The sequence below is a fragment of the Myotis myotis genome, unplaced genomic scaffold, assembly GCF_014108235.1.
Source record: "Myotis myotis isolate mMyoMyo1 unplaced genomic scaffold, mMyoMyo1.p scaffold_m19_p_12, whole genome shotgun sequence".
Classification (NCBI taxonomy): domain Eukaryota; kingdom Metazoa; phylum Chordata; class Mammalia; order Chiroptera; family Vespertilionidae; genus Myotis; species Myotis myotis.
The window spans coordinates 35698711-35722663 of NW_023416316.1; the positions used below are offsets into that span (position 1 = coordinate 35698711).

General features: G+C 41.1%; 1 pseudogene; it reads left to right on the plus strand.

The window, feature by feature from the left end:
* Positions 1-572: 572 nt before the first annotated feature.
* The window catches only part of LOC118667728, a 79110-nt pseudogene continuing 55729 nt past the window's right edge, over positions 573-23953 (plus strand).

A 23953-nucleotide genomic window follows, 5' to 3' on the forward strand; every position in this document is an offset into this window, starting at 1 on the left:
GAGGAATATGACTCAGTATGACTTCTAATATGAATCATTTTGACTTCAAGCCAATGTTAAAGGTAGGCTAATTGGTATAACAAATAAACCTAACATGTGATGTTCAAAACAACAGAAATTTATTTCCTGCTCACGTAACAGTCCTGGATGGATGTTCAAGCATGTTCAGAATGCTGTCAGCACTCCATATGCTGGCTCCCAGGTTCCTCCCACCATCTCATTGGCCTTTATGCTGATCGCCAGCCAGCCAGCGGGAGGAAAAGAACCTGGAGTAGCATGTGTGGAGCGTTTTAATGGTACAGGCCTGGAAGTCACACACCGCCCTTCCACTAGTGTTATTGTTGGAACTTAGTCATATCTAATGCAAGGGAGGCTGCCCAAGAAAAAGAGACAGCAGATTTGGGGAACATCAAACAATCTTTGCCACAACTCAACTTTGGATTGATAAAAGGCAGAAACATGAGTTAATTGGGCTTTGTTGTTCATTTGCTTGGTATAATATAGCTACATCATCAGCGCTGCATAATGATGTCGTATCTGACCCAGCTGGACCATTGGCCGCTTTCCCTATCATGATACATCACGAGGAGGTAGGTAACACAATGCGGTATTAATGGACGGATGTGGTCTACAGACATCTAATGTGACCCCTGAGACCCTTTCAAGGGGACTGAAGAGGTCAAGAATATTTTTATAATAATACTAAAAGATTATTTTCCTTATTCATTATGTTGGCTTTTGCATCGGTGATGCAAAATCAGTAGTGGCAAAATGGTTGGCATTTTAGCATAAATCAAGGCATGTATTCACAGAAAAAAAAAGGGGGAGGGAAACAAGGGGATCAGAGTAGGTTCACTTAAAAATCCTTGATGAAACTGTAAAAAGTATTATTTTTAATAATTCTCAACTTTTGAGTATACATTTTTTAATATCCTCCATGACAACATGAGAAATATATACGAAGTGCTTCTGCCCAGGTATGATGGTTGTCTCAAAGGAAAGCAGACATGCAATTGTTTGAATTGTACCGGCCATCCTCTCCTGAGATAACATTTCTTTCTTGAAAAAAAAATGGCTGACAGTTATATCATGGTTATTCAAACTTGGGTTCTGGCAGATATTTTATTGAAAATGAATGAAATGATTCTGTCACTTCAAATGAAACAAAGGACAATATTTATTACCAATGATAAAGTTTGAGCTTTCAGGTGAAAATCAGAATTTTGGAGAATCTGTATACACTACTATGAGCTTAACAGCTCCCCAATACTTAAAAACTTCTTATAAAATCAGTGGCAATATTAATGAATGTGGGATTTTTTTATACGGCGAACTGTGTCAATATTTATAAGATCTACATAATTCAATAAACCAAATGAGCAATGTATAATGTTCCAAATTTTGCATGGGAAAAAGACTTATTCAAAGTAAAAGATAGACTAGTGGATTTTAAGGTACTGAATAATAAAATTTCATTAAAGCGATTTCAGATTTACAGAACAACTAACTTTAAAGACACTATCATTTTTTTCAAGTTTTGTTCTAGCATCCAAAAATAATATTCACAATTATCTGAAAATGCTATTAAAATATTTCCCCCTTTTCCAACTACAGTTGACCTTTAATGCAGAGTATAGGGGTACCAACCCAGTGCAGTCAAAAATCTGCATATAATTTTGACTCTCCAAAAAACTTCATTCATCCTCAGTATCTTCAGGGGCATAGTTCCTGGACCTTCCACAAATACCAGAATCTACAGATGCTCAAGGCCCTCATATAAAATGGTATAGGAAATTGCAAACTGTATGTATCTGTGGGAGGCTTACTTTTCTTCATATATTTCAACAAAAACAACATACAACAACAGATTGAGTGCAGAAGCAGGTATGAAAATCCAGCTGTCATCTATTAAGCCATACATGAAAGAGATTTGCAAAAATATAAAATGCCACACTCTTTATTTTTATGTTGAAAAGTAAATTTATACTTCATAAAGTTTGTTATATATATTAACATTTGATGAATATATTATTTTTTTAATGATCTGAAAATTATTTTCAATTTCTTAGTTTTATTTTCTACTGTGGTTAATATGACCAACAAAAGTTCTTTGGGGTCCTAATCCAACTCTCTCATTTTGTTTATGAAGAAATCCTGACATAAACAAGTAATTAATTTAGCAAATACTGAGTATCTATGTTCTAGAACCTGTGGGAATACAAAGATGAATAAAACATAGTCTTTGCCATTAAATGACTGGCCCAAGGTAAGGTGCCAACTTTTTTTTTTCATTTTCATTTCATAGAAAAAAGGAGAGGAAGAGAGAGAAACAACAATGATGAGAGAGAATCATTGATTGGCTACCTTCTGCACACTCCACATTGGGGATCGAGCCCGCAACCAGGGCATGTGCCCTGACTGAATCGAACTGTGATCTCCTGGTCCATAGGTCAATGCTCAACCACTGAACCACGCCAGCCAGGCTCATGTGTCAACTTTTATAGGCAGATACGAAATCACACAGAGGTTATATAAATGACCGAGACATATCACCTCAGAACTGAGACGACTAGATAAAGTTAAAGAATATTTAACTTGAATCTAAAACCCCCTTTCAAGACATGGCTCAGTTGCTTATATATATCAAAGCCTTAGTTTCCCCAGTCCACAGAATGGGGCTAGTACCTATCCCACAAAGCTGATGTGAAAATCAATGTGGCATTTGTGAAACTCTAAAGTGAGATACTAATGTAGCTATGTTATTAATCAGCACTCTTTTTAAGAAATTCAGCAAGTTGCTGAGTCACCATTATAAAATCGAAAACCTGTACGTTCTGATACAAAGCTGACTCCAAGGCTTTCAGATAGAGATTGTGGACCATTTATCTTCGGTCAAATCGTGACAGGTCCAAGAGCAGACCAGAACACTCTTTCCCCAGATCAGCACTACATGCTCAGCCAGCTTAGAATCTACCTAATAATACAGCTTTCATGATATCATGAGTGGCTGCTAAAATTCAGATATGTTATGTCCAAGACATTCCTATTATATAGAAGCTTTCTAAACTCCAATAAAAGTAGCACTCTTCAATTACCTTGAAATGGTACCCAGTTCTCTGGGACCCCAAATTGGCTTATGGTAATAATTAGTTTCTCATCTAAGTTATCACAAATCATCACTTTAAAATTTGTTTTTACAATCTGAGAAATATCTCCATAAATCTCCTCAGCCCATGCTTTCTACCTAATTTGAAAAAATCAAGAGTATTTAATGAATTCAGTTAATAAGTATGTGTCAAGCACTTATTCAATGTGAGGTATTTTGCCAGGCAACGGGAATGGACAATGAACGTGGTCCTTACTCTCTCAGATCTGATAGCCTGGCAGGAAAAATAGGCAACAAGCAAAGAAATGTGGTCTCTCACATGTATTTGACATTCTCTCTTTCTTAAAACCGTGACTTCCCTTATTTCTGTGAAAACAAAACACACTACTTTGCCCTAGCAGTTTGGCTCAGTGGCTAGAGCATTGGCCTGCAGACCGAAGGATCCTGGGTTCGATTCTGGTCAAGGGCATGTACCTCGGTTGAAGGCTCCTCCCCGGCCCGGGCCCTGGTCGGGGCGCGTGCAGGAGTCAACCAATCAATGTGTTTATTTCACATCAATGTTTCTCTCTGCCTTTCCCTTTCTCTTCCACTCTCCCTAGAAAATAAAAATAAAATCAAAGGAAAAATATCCTCGTGTGAGGATTAAAAAAAACCACTGCTTATCCTCTCATACTCTGAGTTGTAGTGCTTTTCATAATTTTACCTTCTCCTCCTCCCTTAAATCCTGACTTTGCTCAAGGTTTGGTTCTGTGAGTCTCTTCTTCATGCTCTATGTTCTCTCCTAAAATAACTGCATCAAAGCCCACAGCTTCAACCTGGCCAGTATGGCTCAGTTGGTTGGGTGTCATCCTGTGCACCAAATGGTTGATGGTTCTATTCACAGTCAGGGCACCTGCCTCGGTTTTGGCCTCGATCCCCAGTTGGGCACGTGCAGGAGGCAGCGATCAATGCTTCTCTCTCTCCCTCTCCCTTCCTCTCTCTCTAAAAATCAATTTTAAAAATCTTTAAAAAAGAAGTATACAGCTTCAGCTATGACTTCCAGCATGGACCACCCCTCTGAGCTCCAGGACAGTGACCCATACTGCCCATTTGGCCTCTCTTCTTGCACATCTCAGAGGTGCCTCAGACTCTGTCCAGCACCAAACTCATGAACCAGTCAAATCTCCTTCCATAGCCTCCTCTTCAGTGACTCCACTGCCATCCAGTTACCAACCTGACAGCTGACAGCTTTCTTTGTCATGCTCTTCTTTCTCAGACCTCCTGTCTAATTCACCACCACGTCCTATTAACTTTATGTCCTCCAACGTCTAACAACAGGGCCAGGTTCAGTGAAGACATGTTTTGAATGAGTTAATATAACATGGGCAAAGGCTCAGAGAAAATGTTGCATGCTTGGGAGGCTGGAAGGAATTCAGTAAGGTTGGAACCTCCGGGCAAGGGAGGGGCCGTGTGGGGAGAAGGTGGGAAGGGTCCAGCTTGGAGAGGCAGGGCAAGCAGCCACAATGAATGGTGAAATGGAAAATCCCACCAGTGGCTTGACAAGGGAGTGACATGATCAAATCTGCAGCACTTTGGCGTCCACGCAAAACTACAAGAAAAGCAATTCTAGAGACAGAGCGGACATCAGCTCCTCAGTAATCTGGGAGGGGAGTGACTAACTGGGAAACACAGGCCAGCAGTGATGACAGTGGGACTGGAGAAGATGGAATCGATTTGAAAAACGGAAAATGATGAGGACTAGGGTGCCACTTCTCTTTCAAAGGATTCCACAATCACCTACCAATTTTAAACCTTGGACTATGTCTCTCTGGCCCCAGAGACTTGGATTCACAGAACGCAGCCAGGCCCTCTCTTGCAACCTTGTATTCCCTCTCGACTACATGGGTCTTTGTAGACCGTGCTCCCTGGTGGCAAACACAGAGCAAGGTTCTGGCAGTTCCGCCAGCTCCCTGCATGCGCTAACATTCTGCCATCTGTCTTAATCATTGTGTTAATCATAGCTTTTAAAGGTCCTTTTAACTTTTTAATTGTCTACAGCATCCTTCAAATGTCTGAACTCATTCTAATAGTACTCTTAAGAGTTCGTGCCGTTACATTTATACATTTGATTGCAAATATCAACCCTTTTAAATTCACTCCTGATTAAAATCCACCTTTTATCTGTTAGCATTTCCTTTCTCATCCCAGAGCTCCTCAGAGTCCCCTTCATGCAGTTCTGAACCACTGATTTAGCCTGTGCTTGTGTCAGACATTTTCTAGTCACTGCAGATAAAATTAAGTAATCCATGGGCCCTAACTTCAGTGAGTCATAGCCTAGTGGAAAATGACAGCAATATAAGGAGCACATTTAAATACTGCTCAATAAATATACGACAGGTATGTAAACACATGTTTTAGAAGCACCAAGAATTTTTCTGGGCTGTGGGGGATGTTTCACATAAGAAGGGACTTTGATCTGAATCTTAGAGGATGAGTAAAGTTTGATATGAAAAGAACTTGAGAAAAACATAGAGGTAAGAAAGAACAGCCCATGTAAATTCAGGGGATATTACAATAGTGTGGTGTGATAAGTTTGCTTTTTTAGGAAAATAACTCCAGCAGTTACACTGCTTTCCTTAGCTGCATCTCAGTTTTCTTCCTCATCGTATCATTAAGAATCACACTGGGAATTTCTTGGGTGTGATACAAATTACCAGGAAAAAAAAAAAAAAGATCTTTTGTTTTCATTACTACTTAATTGCAAGCAAAGTCCTCTGTGTTTCTCCTTGGTCTTCCCCTCTCTCTAAAAGAAAAAGAAAAGAAAAACCACCTTCATCATCAACTCCTACTCTGAAAAGTGACTTCCGCCTTTAGTGGGAACCTGGGCCTTCCCATTTTGGCTAATTAAGAGTCTGCATCTGTTCCTGAGCAGCCATGAACTTCCCTCCGTATGTCTGTAAGCATCTTTTCCCTGTGGGGAAAATACCCCACGCACAGCCACACTGGTTCTCTCGTCCAGCACTGGGTAAGCTCTAATTCTCCCATCCCCCGGCATCAGAAACCACGGATTTTGTAAAAAAGACGGTGAGAAAATAATCCTTAATGAAACCAACAGCTCATCAGCAACTGTCTCCCGGGAAACCCACAAAGATGCACCTACCCAATCATGATGCTCATTAGCTTTGATGGAAAAAACCCACAGACTAACATAGCAGAAGGGTCACGATTCATTTTTTTTTGCCTCTGCCAGCAAAAGACAGGTTTTTTTAAAGCTTAAAATGGTCCCTGTTGAAACTGTCATTCCCAGATTACAGCTGGCGGTGCCACAAGCACCATGGAACCGACAGAAAATCACTGCACTTGCTCCGGCCTGGTTCCCTGGGAATAGCACACGGCCTGTCAGCATGCGTCTCTGCCCACGGAGCAGAGCAGCTGGGTGGCTGCAGTGCATGCCGCCTGACAGCACCCTCTCCAGAGGCCTGGCATTATTACAGTCTGCCCTGCTGCTCGCGTGGAATTAACTTGTTCTGACTGTGTGACAGTTCTGACGACTACACAGTTTGAGGCAAGGGGCCGGGTCACATGCTGCTACATGCATGGGCTGTCACTAACTGGGCCACTAACACCAGACAAAACCTTGTCAGGAGAGATAAGCCCCTCTGGTGACAGAGGTAAGTGACTCAACTCACGGCCTGCTCGTGAGGGTTTTGTTCAGTTCTGGGACAGCGTCAGCTGACAAAAGGACTTGACGTTTCAGGGAGACACAATCGACGCTGGCAAGAGGAAGGAGGCAGAGAGGCAGAAAGAGAAAAACACATGGGACTAATGTGAGAATGCTGAAGGAGGCAGCCTGTTAGGAGGGGGCAAAAGAAGAGTGTCGGCAGTGCCCTCAGTGGTCCCCAGCATCTGTCTCTTGCTTCAACAGTGTTTGGACAGAACAGACCCAGGGATGCCCCTTCTTCCAGCCTCGACCGCCCTCCTCCCTCTCTTCCAGGCACCACCGTCAGAACCACCCCAGCCATCCTCAGCCTCCAAGACCAGACAACACCGTTTTTGACCTTAATTGCTTATTGCCAAACAACCATGAGCTCCCAAATCCATTAGAATTCTTCCACCGTAGTGGAGGCCGCCATCAACTGTCAGGTCAACCTGCATCTGCGGGCCTCCCACACCTACCTCTCTCTGGGCTTCGATTTCAACCACGACGATGTGGCTCTGGAGGACGTGGGCCACTTCTTCCCTGAGTTGGCTGAAGAGAAGTGCAAGGGCCTGAGAGTCTCTTAAAGTTGCAAAAACAGCGCGGTGGCCGCATTCTCTCCCAGGACCTGCTGAAGTCTCCCCAAGGTGAGTGGGCAGAACTCAGGACGCCATGGAAGCCGCCCTGGCCTTGGAGAGGAACCTGAGCCAGGCCCTTTTGGAGCTGCAGACCCTCAGCTCTGTGGCTTCCTGGAGAACCACTTCCGGGGTGAGCAGGTGAAACTCATCAAGAGGATGGGCGACACCTGACTCACCACCGCAGGCTGGCGGCCCCCAGGCTGGGCGGGGCGGGGCGGGTATCTCTTTGAAAGGCTCCCCCTCAAGCGGACAAGGAGCCTTTGGAGCCCAGGGGCCCCTCTGTATCCCCTGTGTCTGGCTTTTGCCCGAGCCTCTCTGTCCCCGAAACCACTAGGCATCCTTGTAACCACGCTGGAGCCTATGCATCGACCACATGGAAACAATAAAGCTTTTTGTAACAACAACAAAAGAAGACGGTGTCCTTACTTTTGAAAATCAATGATACAAACCTCCAAAGTACTCTTATTTCACAGTCATAAAACCACCAGCAAGAAAATAAAGCAACCAACCTTGGTTTTATTAAGTACGGATTCTATTGCATGCTTGGCACTGGGCTAGGTATTATGAAGGCTACAAAAACATAAACATGACCCTGAACGTTGGTGACCTTACAACTTAGCTGTTAAGACTCACTTTCCTAAAAATGCAGACTGTGGTAAACATCACTCTCTTTGCACAGGCCTGTACCCGCTGTGGGAATCTGAGCCCCGGAGAGAGAAACACTAAAGAAGAAAGAGGGAAGGCAGGGAGAAATCACAAAGAAGCTATTCCATGGCTCCTCACACTCCATGAGCTGCCATAGGTCATGATCAGGGATCCTCAAACTACGGCCCGCGGGCCACATGCAAATAAAAATATTGTATTTGTTCCCGTGTTGTTTTTTTACTTCAAAATAAGACATGTGCAGTGTGCATAGGAATTTGTTCTTAGTTTTATTTTAAACTATAGTCCGGCCCTCCAACGGTCTGAGGGACAGTGAACTGGCCCCCTGTTTAAAAAGTTTGAGGACTCCTGGTCATGATTCTAGTTACAGTCACCCTCCCCCTTCCCCCCGGGGAATACTTTCCAAGACCCCCTCACAGTGGATTCTAAAGCCACAGATACACTATGTTTTCTCCTGGACATACATACCTATGATAAAGTTTAATTTATAAATTAGTCACAGTAAGAGATTAACAATAGCTAACTCAGGCATGAAGAGTGAAAAGATCCCATGTGTCTCTAGCTGGACATCATCTCTTCTTTATTGTCATTTCCTACCCTGCACATGCCCTTCTGCTGAACAGCACAGGGATTTTAAGAACTCGAACTAAAACTCTACTCTTTCAGGGAAGTTTAGAGTCATTGTAGTGTTTTAGGGACAGGAGGGGGGTTTCGTAACCATCTATTTTTAATTCCCTCTCTTACAGAGGGAGCTCTGAAGCTCTGGGAGTGAATGTGACAGATTGGGAACCGCAGCCTATTACTTCCAATGCCCGGTTGAGTGGGCTTTCCATATCTGTAGTAATCACGCGTGCAGATTTTCCAGGAGAGGTTTGATGTTGAAGGCGTTTGGTTCCATCTTTGCTCTAAGAGTACTTGTACCTGTCAGTCTCTGGGCTTTTTATCTGAGTCACTGCAACAAAATAACTGAGTCACTGCAATAACCTTTTTGTTGAGCTCTCTGACTCACAATTCTTGCCCTTCTAATCCATCCTACATTCATTTGCCAGACATTTTTGCATGAAATGTCATATTAATCATTCCAGCTCCTGCTTAAAATCCTAATGATTCAGAAGAAAGCCAGAACTAGAAAGTGCCATCTGGGACAAGGCCCTATTCCTTCATTGATGGTCTGGGGTGACCTGGGGACACAGGAAGGCATGAATGAACTCGGAAAATGTTATTATCCTAGGGTGGTGAAAAAGCCACAAATTTTATAGGGAGGTTGGCCTCAGGCTTCAGTTCGCCCGGTATATCCCACTCTGTCTGTTATCACAGCTAACAGCACCCTCTTTGACCCTCAAACATGTCCTAGCTTGGACAGTAAATGTCACGATAACCCTGTTATAAGCATTACTATGCCACATGCCCTCCACCAACATAATAATTTTTCACCAAAAGTTATAGTCGCCACAAGGTAGCCCTCAGTACAGCTTATCACAGTGTTCTGAGCTCATCTTCCACCCGCACCACATCACAAGATGAGGGTGAGGAGGGACAGCATGGGGATTAGTGGGGAATAAAGCAGCTAGCTGATGCAAGCTTCACCCTCTGTCCTGAGGTTGTGTCCCATCTTTTCTCTGTGTACCTTTGGCACCTTGTGGTTTTCCACCCAAAATCACAGGATTCAGGCTTTTCTAGACATCTTGATGTCTGTCTGCCTCCTCCCTGTCCAGCATCACTAGGTCAGCACCTAAGCACTACTGACAGTACTAGCCAGGGGAGGTAGGAGCTCTCCACCGCATACGGAAGAAGGTTGTCACCAGGAGATTTAATTAATAGTGAGGTTTTTTAAATTGTAGGTTAGAAGGTGTGACCTTGCTGAATCCTGGCACATTTACTCCAGTGAAAGGGAATTTTAAAATACAGTCAAATTACCTCTATTTTGAAAATATTTGGAAAATAAAGATTCATAACCCTATCATCATACAGCTATTAACATTTTATATGTTCCCTTCCTTTCTATCATGTATATAACATTTTCACAGTCTGCATCATTGTATACAGATAATTTTTCATCATGCTTTGATCAAAACCATTTTTCCAAGTAGCTACATAGAGTTACCAATGATAATTGCAGGCACTTCACAGTGTTTTTGGAAATGCTATATTACTATTTAATGATTTCTCTGTTTTTAATATTTTTATTAAGCCCTGAGAATAGTAAAGTCAAAAAATAAAAATAAATGCTTTTACTAAGTAAAAAATGTTGGACTCTTTTTAAAGACCAACTTTGAATTCTTGAGGTAAGTTTGAATAGCTCTATTACCTTCTTCACATACTAGTCACAAACTTAAGGAAAATGGGAAAGGGGGGAGATAAAAAAACAAGAAAAGGAAAAAGAGGAAAGGAGAGAAGGGAGAGGGAAGAGAGAGGAGGGAGAAGAGAAAGAAGAAATGATTTACAAGGATAAATTGAGGGTCTTCTGTTTTGACATTTGTTTCATGTAAATGATAGAAATATCATACCAATTCATTTGAATACATGTCAAATTTCTCCATGAATTATAATAAATGTCAGCATCATTCCAGTACAGTGGGGCCTTGACTTGCGAGTTTAATTCATTCCGTGATGGAGCTCGTAACTCAAATTACTCGTATGGCAAATCAAAAAGTGAATGAGTGAGACACGTGATGCTGGGCTTATGTTGTGGAGTTCACTGTGACGTTTGCTATGCCAACTAGCAGTGGGGTATCTGAAGCTGGCTCGTAACCTGAATTTTAGCTCACAACTCAAAGCAAAAAATCGGCCAAGAGACGGCTCATATCTCAAAAAACTCGTTAGTCGGGACACTCGTAAGTCAAGGCCCCACTGTATTTAAAAACAAAAGCTATCTATAATTCAGACATGACCCTTTCCCTATTGTCTCCTCCATAAAATAGCCACTGTCTGGCCTTTAAGGCCTTCTATACTCCAGCTCACAGATATAAACCAATTTTTCTTCTCACAAAACCTCATCTCCAGTCAGGACTGCTTACTAGGAAACAAACACACAGAGGTCGCTGGTTCAGTCATAGAGGAATAGCTTGTATCAGAATAAATCGTCTGCATCTAAGAATTATAATCACTGGACAAATTTTTAAAAAATAAAAAATAACTATTTGAAGGAACTGGAAAACAACTAGAAGTAAGCATATATTAGAGGGCAGTAAACCCGTGAAAAAAGGGAACTGCGCTGAGTGAGAGCATCACTTCTATAGCTTTTCTCTTAAGAGATGCTAGACAACTGTAGTTCAAGCAGAACTGCAGTCTTGTTGGCTTGAAGTGTCTGCGAACAGAGCTCAGGGCCTCCAGAGTAGCTGGAGATTAAGAAAGGAAATCCAGAAAATGAAGGATCTAAAGGAAGAAATCTCAAAACCTGATATATAAATTCCCCTCAAATCTTTGGCTGACTTTTATACTACACTAGAGGCCTGGTGCATGAAATTTGTGCACGAGGAGTGGGGAACTCTTAGCTCGGCCTGCACCCTCTAGAATCCAGAACCCTTTGGTGGATGTCTGCCGGGAGCCGGTCCATCCTTGCTGTTTCAATGGACCTGGCTTATATGGCATACTGTTCTTAATATGTTTGCTCACCTTCTTGGCACTATGTGTTTTAACCAAGGTCACCTCTCCGAGAAAGGTTGTTTCCCCAGGTAGGGATTTTCCCCTGAAGTTAGGGAGGGAATAAAACCTCTTAACTAGTGCCAGGTGGGTAATTAATCACTTTAACTACGAACAATCATGCTTAAGCTACATAATCTTTACTCCCTGGAATGGAGATAAGAAACACCCTAACCTTTGAAATACAGATTGATAGGATTGGAATCAACTGGTATAAATACAGATGTAAGAAGACAGAACCAAGAGAGACAGAACCTAGGCACAGAACCTACACAGAACGTTCTCTAGAGACAGAAGAACTTCGCTGGAGAGAACATGGCAAAAGTTCCTGGACAGAAACTGGCCTCAGAACCTAGAGACAGAACCTAGCGAGAGAACATGGCAAAAGATCCTGGACTGAACCTGACTACAGAAATTGGCAAGAGAACCTGACTAGAACCTGGTGACTGAACCTGGCTGGAGAACCTGGACAGAACCTGGCTGGAGAACCTGGAGAACCTGGCTGGAAAACCTAGCAAGAGAACATGGACACAGAACCTGGCTGGAGATCTAGGCAGAACTTCACTGGAGATCCAGACCAGAACATGGCTGGAGATCCTGGCTAGAGATCCTGGCTAGGCTGCTGATCAACTGAACGCTGTCTCCATGTCATTCCTCCTCCGCTGACTCCGTCCACACCTTTGGGGACCCCTGGACCTGCTGGGGCTGGACCCCGGCAGATGTCCCACAGGGTTTGGGCCTAAACCAGCAGTCAGACATCCTTCTCGCAATCCAGGACCACTGGCTCCTAACCACTCACCTGCCTGCCTTCCTGATGCCCCTAACCATGCTCCCCTGCCAGCCTGATTGCCTTTAACTGCTCTCCCCTGCTGGCCCCTGCCACTGTGGCTTTGTCCGGAAGACATCTAGTCTATCCAGTCTAATTAGCATATTACCCTTTTATTAGTATAAATTTGCACAAGGAAGACTGCAATGAACCCAGCAGAAAGCAACAGTTGGAAGGCTAAGAGATGAGCAGAAATATTTGGTGCTACCCACTGTAGAGTAGGAAGACGTGGAAGTTCAAGAGCTTCAAAGTCAGAGGGTTTTGGTAAACATCTTTGGCTTTCCATTGAAACCCTAGAAGAAAACCTACAATTAAAGTGTATGTCTCTGAATTAAAGGATTCACCCTATCAATACAAATGAAAAAATCAAACTGAATACCCATCTTAATAAAATCAAGCCTACATAAGTTCAAAAGGACCAGCCAGTAACTTAATTGCCTGGAAGAACAAAAATCAATATTCTTTAGTGAAAAGTTAAAAAATCCAGAGATTTTACAATGAATCATTCATAGTGTACAGTAAATAAACAGTAGACATGCAAAGAGACAGGAAAATGTGATCCACCATCAAAAGATAAGGCAGTCAATAGACATTAAACCCAAAGTGACAGGAAGACTGGAATTTATAGGTACAAACTTTAAAACAGCTATTTTAAGTATATTCAAGGACTTAAAGGAAAAGCTTGCTAGAATTACTATACCTGATAAGGCATATCAACAGAGAAATGAAAATGTTCAAAAAGAACCAAATGGAACCACTACAACTAAAAAGGGAAGCAGTTAAAATGTTAAAATTCACTAAAATGGCTTAACAACAGATTTGAGACTAGAGAATAAAGAATCAACAAATTTTAAATGTAATCAACAAATTACTTAATATAAAGATTCAAGAATAAAACAAAATAGCCCAGCCGGTGTAGCTCAGCAGTTTAGCATTGAACCAGGAACCAAGAGGCCACAAGTTTGATTCCTGGTCAAGGTCGATGCCCGGATTGTAGGCTCGATCCCCTTTGGGGGCATGCAGGAGGCAGCCGATTGATGATGTATCTCTCTCTCCAATGATTCTATCTATCCCTCTCCCTTCCTCTCTTTCTAAAAAAAATCAATAAAAAACATATTTTAAAAAAATAATAATAAAACAAAATAAACAGATCCTCAGTGGTTTGGGGAGCAATATTAAGCTCTCTAATACAGATCATTAGAGACCCAGAAGAACAAGAAAATGTGGAAGAAAAAATACTTGAAGAAATAATTATTATTTTTAATAGTTTCCCAAATATGATGAAAAACATCAACTTACTGTTCCAAGAGCTCACTGAATCCCAACCAAAATAAAATTTTTAAAAGAAAATAAAATAAAACCACATCTAGAAATATCATAATTAAGCTGTTGAAAACCAAAAGTAAAAAGAAAACCATAGTGGCATTCAGAGGGGAAAAGAGACACATTACTTAAAAGGAAACAATAATAAAAAAGAAGCCTAAGTTCTCAGTGGAGGCCAGAAAACAATAGAATGATTTTTTTTTTAACTGCAGAATAAAGAGGGTGGAGGACCTATCAACCTAGAATTCTGTATCACGTGAAAAAAATCATTTTATGATACTTCATGATACTGAAAACATGAGAAAAACATACATCACTAGAAAAAATAAATTATGTATAAGAAATGGTAAAGGAAATTTTGGAGGCTTCAGAAAAATAAAAACAAATGGATATTCAGATCTACAGGAATGAATAAAGAGCACCAAAAATGATAAATATGGGAATAATGATAAATGATTATTTTTTCCTTCTCTTAATTTTCTGGTGGAAAAGTAAATTGTACAACCACTTAAGAAAATGTTTTGACAGTTTCTCACAAAGTTAAATACACGTGTGATCTATAAATGTACAATTCCACATCTAGATATTTACCCAAGAGTAATGTAACTATATGTCAAAAAATACTGGTTTATTATTTTATTATAATAATTTTAATGTTCATTATTCATAATTCATAACAGCTAAGTGATCCAAATGTTTCCCTGTGGGGAAAAAAAACAAATCATGATATATTCATACAAAGAAAACTATTCAACAGTAAAAAAGAATGAGTTACTGACAAACAACCTAGATAAATCTCACAAACATTATGATGTGAAAGAAGGTAGATTCAAAAGAGTGCATACCATATAATCCCCGTTATATTAATTTCCAGAACAAGAAGAACTGGTCTGTGAAAGTGGAAATCAGAAAACTAAGTGCTGCGAGTTGGGAATGACTGGAACTGGGCAGAAGGGTACATTCTGAGATGATGGAAGTGTTCTATATCATGATGGTAGTCATGCAAGTACATACATTTATCAAACCCATCCAACTGTATTCTTAAGACCTGTGCATTTCACTGTATGTAAATTTTACCTGCACTGAGACTCTAACCAACATTGTTCATCCCTCCATATCCCCTTCCCTAACAAGTCCATCCAGAAACTGCCCCTCCACCAGAAAGCAGGTTTTCATGGAGTTCTCTGTCTCTCCTCTCTGAAGTGTACCATGTGTTTTAGCTTTATCTCCCTGAAGACGGCAAGTTTCTTGTGGACCCAGATTGCATTTTAGGCACAAATGACAATTCTCAGGGCACACAGGGCAGGTGACTTAACTCAACCCCTGAGCAAGGCACCATGCTGAGTGTTATGGGAAATTCTCAGGGGAGTGAGACACAAATTCAGCCCTTTGAGGCACACTCTTCAATGGGTGAGCTAGGCAGGCACACAAGCCATCATGATCCAAAGAAAACTATGAGAAAACGAAGTGTCCTGCACGAACTGGGGATGAAAAATCAGTTCCAACTTGGGATATCCAGAAGTCCCAGCTAACAACGTTTAAATTCATTTAAAAGCTTAAAGAAGAAATAATATTTTCTACTTATTGAATGCTTATTATATGTCAGGCATGGTGCTCAGTACTTATGTACAGCATGCCATTCGATCTTGATAAAAATGCTATGAGATCGGTCCTGTTATTTTTCCAAAATATTAACGATAAACTTGGTCTTTGATCATGCAACAAGGCCACATGGCTATTACATGTCCAATAAAGCGGATTCAAACCCAGAGACACCTGACTTGGAGACCTGAGCTAATAGCCACTACCCTGTCTTATGTAATAAAAGGCTAAGATGCAAATTGTCCCCACGGGCTAGAGTTGGACAGATCAGGAGTTAGATGTGTGCTGACCACCAGGGGGTGGCGCGGAACATGGTGGGCATCGGCGATGCAGCACTGGCAGCAGGTGGCAGTGGAGGTTCTGCTGGCCCCAATGGGCCTCGATGAGAGCGGGATCACGCGGAATTGTGAAGCAGGTGAGTGGGCAGCACCAGGCCAAGGCGGATGCAAGTTGGGGTCCCAATCGCCCCTCTGGTTGCCCCACAGATCAGCCCTGATCACCAGCCAGGCCTAGGGAACCTGCCTGTGCACAAATTTCATGCACTGACCTTTAGTATTAATAGAAAGAGAAGAGGACTGGGGTATTTCACACACAAAGACTTGAAGCAAGTCACAGAAGAAAGTGTGAGATAATTTATTAGAAAGTTGGAGGTGAAGGACCTTAAAGATCAGGCTCAAATGTTTGGATTTTTTCTACTATGCCATAAGTATACTTGATTGAAAACTCTTCTCTGGTAAGTTTTGTAAGTAGTAAGTCAGGAAATCATTTTCTAAAGATATTTAATAACTGTAGTTAGGAAACTTAAAATGATGGTTCTTCTGTTGTCTGTGGGAGAGTGCTCTCTCATTTTCATCACATTATGACTTGTTATATCTCCACAAAAGTGGCCTCATGAGAGGTCTCTGCTCTGATAAATACATTGTGCTTGGTCCATGTCACTGAGTTTTGTGGTTAAAAAAAGCTAGCATTTATACCATCTCTATAGTATCAGGATAGGTTTCGATAAGTGAGAGAAACTCATCATTTGGAAAAGAAGAAACTCACTCATACTTTAGTGTAGCTTCTAATTCTCTCTCACTCTCAGCCCTAAGAATTTAACTCTTAACTATCCAAACTCCACTACCAAGAGATCAGAAATCTTTCCCAAAAGGAACTACCCATTCACCAGAGATAATACCACATTATTCAAACATTACCTTAGCTTTGTTTCCCCCTTTGAAGGTTTACAATTGAATTCAACTAGGAGAGAGACAGATAAGCTATTCTCAAGTTCATTCCAGCATTCATCAAAACTATGATAGTAATTGATAAACTAATGCCCAATGTCAGTCATCTATTCAATCATATATAATGCTAAAGTTGAAGGGTATGCCTTATCGAATGCTTTAGACCAATCTCCCTATTTAGACATTAATTTGCAAAAAAAAAAAAAAAAAATACACTTTTTTTGAATTCAAAGCTTTGGGTACTCTTCTTGACTGAAGTCCTTGAAATGTGCACTGATTACAGTGCCGATGTAACGTACATTACCAGAGAGCTCAAGTATTATACAATAACCTGAAATTAGAGAGTTATAAGAGGCTGGTTAATGAAGGTGAAGTAATGCTGAAAGTACTAGCCTTTTATTCTGCACTCAAAAAAAAATGCATTAGAAAATATGTTTTTAAGAGTAGGTCATAGAGAATATAAATGCAAAGTAGAAGAAAGGAAAGAGGAAAAACCATTGGGCTGGGGAAGGAGGAATGGAGAGAGGGAGAGAGGCTGTACCTTGCAAGGCTTTGCATAATTCAAAGAGTGAAGAGGCTTCAGAAAAAAAAGTTCTATTCATGTAGATGTAGTGGCAATGGCTTCCACAATAACCAGTAAGATCCTGCCTGCAATCTCTAAGCAGCAGCATTTGAATTTGAGGGCCCATTTATATGAAAATCTTCAATATTATATTCCTATACCATGCTCTAAGAGGCCAACCCACCCTTTCAACCATCTGCTTAATTTCCAGCAACCTACAATAACCTATCTGAAGCTTATGATTAAACATTTTTTAAATAGAGTAGTTTGGAAAATAAATAAGTAATGAGATCATTTAGAAGGGAAATAAGAGCAAAACATAAGCTAAGGCATGGGGAAATGTGAGTCCGCCAACTTTAGGTCTTATGATCTCAGCTCAGTGCTGAAGGTGGAATGCAAATTTGGTTCTGGCTCCCTAGCTTTTAAAACAAAGATTGAAACAAAGATCAAAAACACAGGTGGGTACAGAAGTGTTTCTTCAACTTTTCGGTCTCAGAATCTCTTTACACTTTAAACTTACTGGAGAATTCAGAGAGCTTTTTGTGTGGGGCTTATGTTACATCTATCCATATTTATCTAGCAATTAAAACTGAAAAAAATGTTAAAATATTTATGAATTCATTTTATGACAATAAACCTATCATATAGTAACAAATTTATTTATAAAAAGTAACTATTTTCTCAAAAGAATTAGATGATTGACATTTACATTTTCGCAAATCTTATTAACTTCTGGCTTAAAAGGAGACAGTGGGATTCTCCTGTCCGCTTCTGCATCCAGTCTGTTGTGATATCACATGTGTGCAGCCCATGGAAAACCCTACTGCACACTCATGAGAGAAGGAGAGCTCAAAAGTCAAATATCATCTTCATGTATTAGGAACATATTTTTCACCTCAGGGATTCCCTGATTAGATCTCAGGGACCCATGGATCCCCAAGATGCATTCTGAGAACCACAAAGTTATAGGAAACACAGGTTCTATCAGACAAAAGCAAAGATTTCTCAAGAGGTGTATGGCCTTTTGAAGAGGGAGCGCTGAGAATTAAACACACACGCACACATACACACACACACACACACACACACACACACACACACACACGTTTCCTTGAATCACAGAAGGAGCGACATGTAATGTAGTGTACGGCATGCTCAACACCATCCCCATAATAAATCAATAGTGAGTGGTATATGATTAGCCATTCAGAAAGGAGATATACATGCATCCTCTATTTCCCATAATTTATACCTCCTGGACAAGACATGAGTTAATCAAATCAATGCTTCCTGTAATTGATGTCAAGTGCATTTTGTAATTACGTTTTGTGATCTGTGACTTTTATGAGCTTGCTCCATAAAACAATTAACAACTCCATAAAAATAATACTTTGGACTTTTTTTTTTTTCACTTAAAGCCTTTAGTTTTATCCCTGTTGTGAAGAAATGATACAATACCACTAAACTTCATGATTTTTCCATACCTGAATAAGAACATTACTTTTCCTCCTTCCAAACTATTCTATTTTAATATACTTTTTATTTATAAATCCTAAATAGACAAGATTGCATAGCAGTTCAGAGAGTAACTTTGGAGTCAGATGCGCCTGCCTTTGAATCCCAACTCTATCCCTTATTTGTTTTGTAACCCTGAGTACTTCTTTTTTTTTACCTCTTTAAGCCTTAATACTGTCATATGTAAAATAAGAGTAATAGTAGCAGCTACCTTGTTAGGCTATTGTGAGAATTAAATGTAATACAGATAAGACATCAGGACAATTGTTGGCACTTAAAAATTACTGGAAATGTTCGTTATCTTTAACTATAATTATTATGGGACCTCCCCCTGACATCACTCCTCTCCCAAGATCATATTTTGGTTCCACAGTCGGGAGCACACAACGAGCCCGGCTGGCATAGCCGAGAACACAGCCCACCTTCCCTGACTCCAATAACCACAAATATGATGCTGACCTTTTGTGGGGTTTTTAATGTTAGCATCTTGGAGTTATTTCCCAGCTCTGACATGATAGTTCAAGGTGTGATCAATAACTAAGAATCTTTTAAAACACTTTTTAAATCAATGAAGTCATTAAGCATTAACTTGTTATTATGGTTTAATTAACTTCAAAGTCACAAGAACTTATTTTCTGAGAAAAGAGTCAGGCACCCAGGCAGACTTGCCTTAAAGATGTATCGAAAAGGTGACATAAAGAATGAACTAGAGTGAGGGGTTGTAGCAGCCAACATTATAGTCTCCCTTGAGCTGTTTCTCTATCCGTGGGGGCAGTTAGCATCCTGTTCTTCCAGTCAAGAGTGACAGACAGATAGGGACACAGGTGATTCATAGAACCAGCAAATGTATAAGCCCTTAGACATCAGCTTGTCCATACCTCCACTATAAACTGTCCTGAAAATGTGGGGCCAGGGAAGAAAAATCCATTGGGAATGAGAAGCAACTGCAAAAAGATAGAATGTCTCTTGCCACTGGCCCTGTCATGGCCAGACCTGGCAGTCAGCTTCACTGCATGGAATTGTAAGAACTGGTAGACTCTCAAGACTTGTTTGCTCTTGTTCCTCTCACTAAAAATCATGGTGAGGTCTCAATCCAGCAAATAAACAGAAGTAAAAATCCAGTTTATCACTGGGGATGGGAAGGCATGCGTATGAAGTAAAACCTCTGGAATCTGGAATCTATCACGGAGAAGGGCGGTCGGGGGACAAACGCAGCTGTAGAAACACATGTGCAGGTCCACATCCATCTCTCCTTCTTACTCCCTCCAGGATGTTTCCATTCTTCACCTGCGTGAGCTAACGGGCAGGCAAAGCTGGCTGGAACTGCTAGTGCATCTCGTACTCTGGCAAAGGCATAGGCGGTAAGGCTTCAGCTCCCTTCATAGGCATGGGTTGAATATTTCAGAAGGCGATGCTGCCTTTGTTATTAAGAAGCTGTACATCATCAAAGGAGGCAGTGAAAGGCCACATTCCCGCAGGGTTTCACCCTCCTTTCCACGCAATGCCTGAGCAGGCTCGTTTATTCCCATCTTATTTATTTCCCTCTGACACCGAGGACCCCAAAGTGTTCAGCTCCAAAGTTAATGCACATTTACAGCCGAGGAGTACTTTCCTTTCACTGAATTAGGAATGAGGAGCGGGGAGGGAGAAAGGGGGTAATTTAAGTTGCTCTATTGTTGGGAGTGAGGGGAGTAATTCTAGCTTATATCAGCAGCTTGCCGGATCCCACCATCATTCCTACCCCCCTTTATTTTATTTATCTCTTTACGGCCTATCTGATAATGCTGTAACCATTTCCTGTTGTATGCTGGCTGAGGAAGCTTTCTCCAGGCCCAAGAGCAAATCAATAAAAGTAAGCCATAGTGATTCATAAAAATAAAATTGTCATCATTATTGTTCAATTATTGCTGTGTCTGTGGAAAGAATCTCAAGAACCGAAGGTTTCTTGGCTAATATTTATAATCTACGTTGAACAGTGCTAACGAACGAGTGGGTGTGCATTAGCGTAAAATGCGATGGTGTCTGATTTATACCAAGTCCAGGCCTGATTGCTAATGTTAAATCCATTAAAGTCTCTCTCAGTTCTGCCTTAATGGACTCCCTGCATATAATAGAGCTTAAACATACCCGTTTACTTAGCTTTTCATTATTGGTTGAATATTTGTCTTTATTTCATTATCCCCATGATAAATTTGACTTATGATAGTTTGAAAAATAGCACGTCAGCAATCTAGGCTTTTAAGAAACTACAAAAGTAACTCCAGATCCCCCCGTCTCTCCATAGATATAAGAACAGAATGTCCCTCAAATAATTACTGTTCTTAAACGTTCAAACTGTTAAATCCAAGCATGTCCCTGGTCACAAAATCCGGAAGCTCGAGGGAAGGAGAAATATGTCCTCCTCCAAGGAAAATAAACAGGGATGAGAGCTATCTGCCTAAACTGTCACCTTTGGCGTGTCTCTGGGGCGGAAAGCTTTTTGTATCTCTTTAAAACACTTCTCCCTGGAGGAATCCATAAAGCACAAGTGCAAATAGGAACAACAGGTTGAAAAGACATAGGCGTAACCATCAAGAGTCCCTTCTAAGGTCAACCATTTCGCAGGGACTCTGTAATGGACAGTGAGTATGAAATACATCCCCCAGCCTGCACTCCCCTGCTTTCATCTACAAGCGTTTTCCATTCACAGCCCAGCCCCTCCCAGGCGACAGGCGCCAAGTCAATGTGGGGTGTATTTCTGATGCTTCCCCCTCCGTGCTTCACTGGCTTTACTTGAAAGCTTGGCTTCTTGCTTAAGTCTGTGTTTGGTGATGCGTGTCTGGATTAGGCCGAGGAACAGACTACCTGTTTATCTCTCCCAGTGTTGCTGCCACCTCCAGCTTCAGCTACAGGAGACTGAAGACAGAGATGGGAAACACAGAGAAGGTACTTGAAGCTCTGGATAAGATGGAGCAAGATAAGTAGAGAGGTAAAATAAATAAATCCTGTCGGGCGGTGTAGCTCAGTTGGGGGAGAGTCGTCCCATGCAGCAAGAGGTCTCAGTTGGATTCCCAGTCAGGACACATGCCCAGGCTGTGGGCTTGATCCCCAGTAGGGGGCATACTGGAGGCAGTGGATCGATGTTTCTCTCTCTCTCTCCCTCTCCTTTCTTCTCTCTCAAAAAAAAATCAATGAAAACATATTTTAAATAAATAAGTCCCACCCAAAGACAGTCTAAACAGGAATTGCAAAGTAATAGGGAGATGATTCTCTAAACGCCTCCATGGTTATGTGTTTGCTTCTTACCCAGAGAGTAGCCAAGACTGCCCCAATCAACAGGTACTGAGTAGACCTCTGCTGGGCAGCATGAGAAATAGAAAATAAGAGACCATGTAGCCATTTCCCTCAGAGAGTTTATGTTTGTGTTTTGTTTTGTTGAGAGACATAAGAAACATATTTACTAAGTTGAATAATTAGGGGTAAATAAGAAATACAAAACCTCAGCTATTGCAATATACTATGAACAGCCTGAAGCAGCAGTAGCCAACGGGTGGCCTGTGGACCACTGGTGGTCCGTGAAGTCCGAAAGGTTGGCGACCACTGGCCTAGAGAGTAAGTACTGCGTGCACAATGGCTGGGGACCCAACAGGCTGATCCTGGTAGGGGTTTTTAGGGAACAAGGTGGATTCAAGATAGAAGCTTTGTGAGACAGGAAGGGAGTGAGCTATAGCAGTAAAGAGATGTGTGTGTATGTGTGTGGAAATAGCAGAGCAAAACATATTTTGACTTAAGCTAGGCAGAATCATAATTTAAAACTAAAACACACATATCGTACATGTACACACAAATGAAACTAACATAATCCAAGTGTTTATCACACATTTTCGTTGGACCTGTACATTTAGTACCACCTGACACTAAATATTGATATATTTCAGATTTACATACACAAATCCAATCCTGGCTTCGATCTACAGTCAAAGTGATCTATTTTTGGTCACTTTGGATTTCATGATAAAATGTTATACTGCTTACTATAAGACAAATGCTACAGTTAAGCTTTTCAAACTACAAGGGGGGGGGGTGATAAGTAGATAGATAGATAGATAGATAGATAGATAGATAGATAGATAGATAGATAAAAGGTCACTAGTTCCATTTGTTTAGCTTTGTTCCATGAAATTCTAGCCAAAAATGGAAAAAGAGTCACCTGAGTCTTGCAATATATGTTGCCAAGGAGTTGTCACATAATCTGGCAGCTGAAACTCAAAAAAGAAACACTTTCCCCATCATAAACATTAGCTATAGAACAGAAAGGTCCTTTTTAGAATGATGTGTAGCAAAAATGATTTTTTTAAAAACTGTGCACTGCCATTTGAAATAATGCTACTGGACCCTCCTTCCCAAAAAACCTCCCTCGCTGCCCTCCTGCCCATGTGCCTGGCTTTGGGTAATAGAATGAAGCAGCAGTGCAAATATGGTGCTTCTAAGTCTACAACTCGAGAGGCCTTGCTCTTTCTTGTGTTTCTGTCACCTCCATGAGGACAGTCCTGAGGTAGCTACTGGCATGGAACAGATACGTGGCAGAGACTTGAAGTGCCCAGTCAGCCCAGCTGAGACTAGTCTAGAATCTAGAAACTCGTTAGTCAACAGAGCCAAATATCAACAGTACAATGATTGAAATTTCTTTTGAGAGCCAAATTTTTTAAACTTAAACTATATAGGTAGGTACATTCTTAATAACTTAATTAGGGTACTCCTAAGGCTTAGGAAGAGCCACACTCAAGGGGCCAAAGAGCCGCATGTGGCTCATGAGCCTCAGTTTGCCGACCACGGGTCTAGATTATAGTTAAAACATTTACTAGTAAGACAGAACCCCAAGTCTAAAGGACTGTGGGTCATGATGACCCCAGCATTTTCTCCACTCTCTAAGGTCCTGGGAACCTATGATTCCTGGGACAAGAATGGAGAGGGTTTCTCGGCAAGATGAGGAAAACAGAGGGAAAGGTAAATGGGGACTAACATTTATTAAGCCCCTACTGTTTTCTAGAGAAGATGGTAAACATTTACACAGTATCTAAAGGGATCTTCCCAACAATCCTATTATTTCCATATTATTGAGGAGTAAACTAAGGTTCAGAGAGGTTATTTGATGAACATGTGGTGACAATGCTCCTTACGCAGCCAAGCAAGTA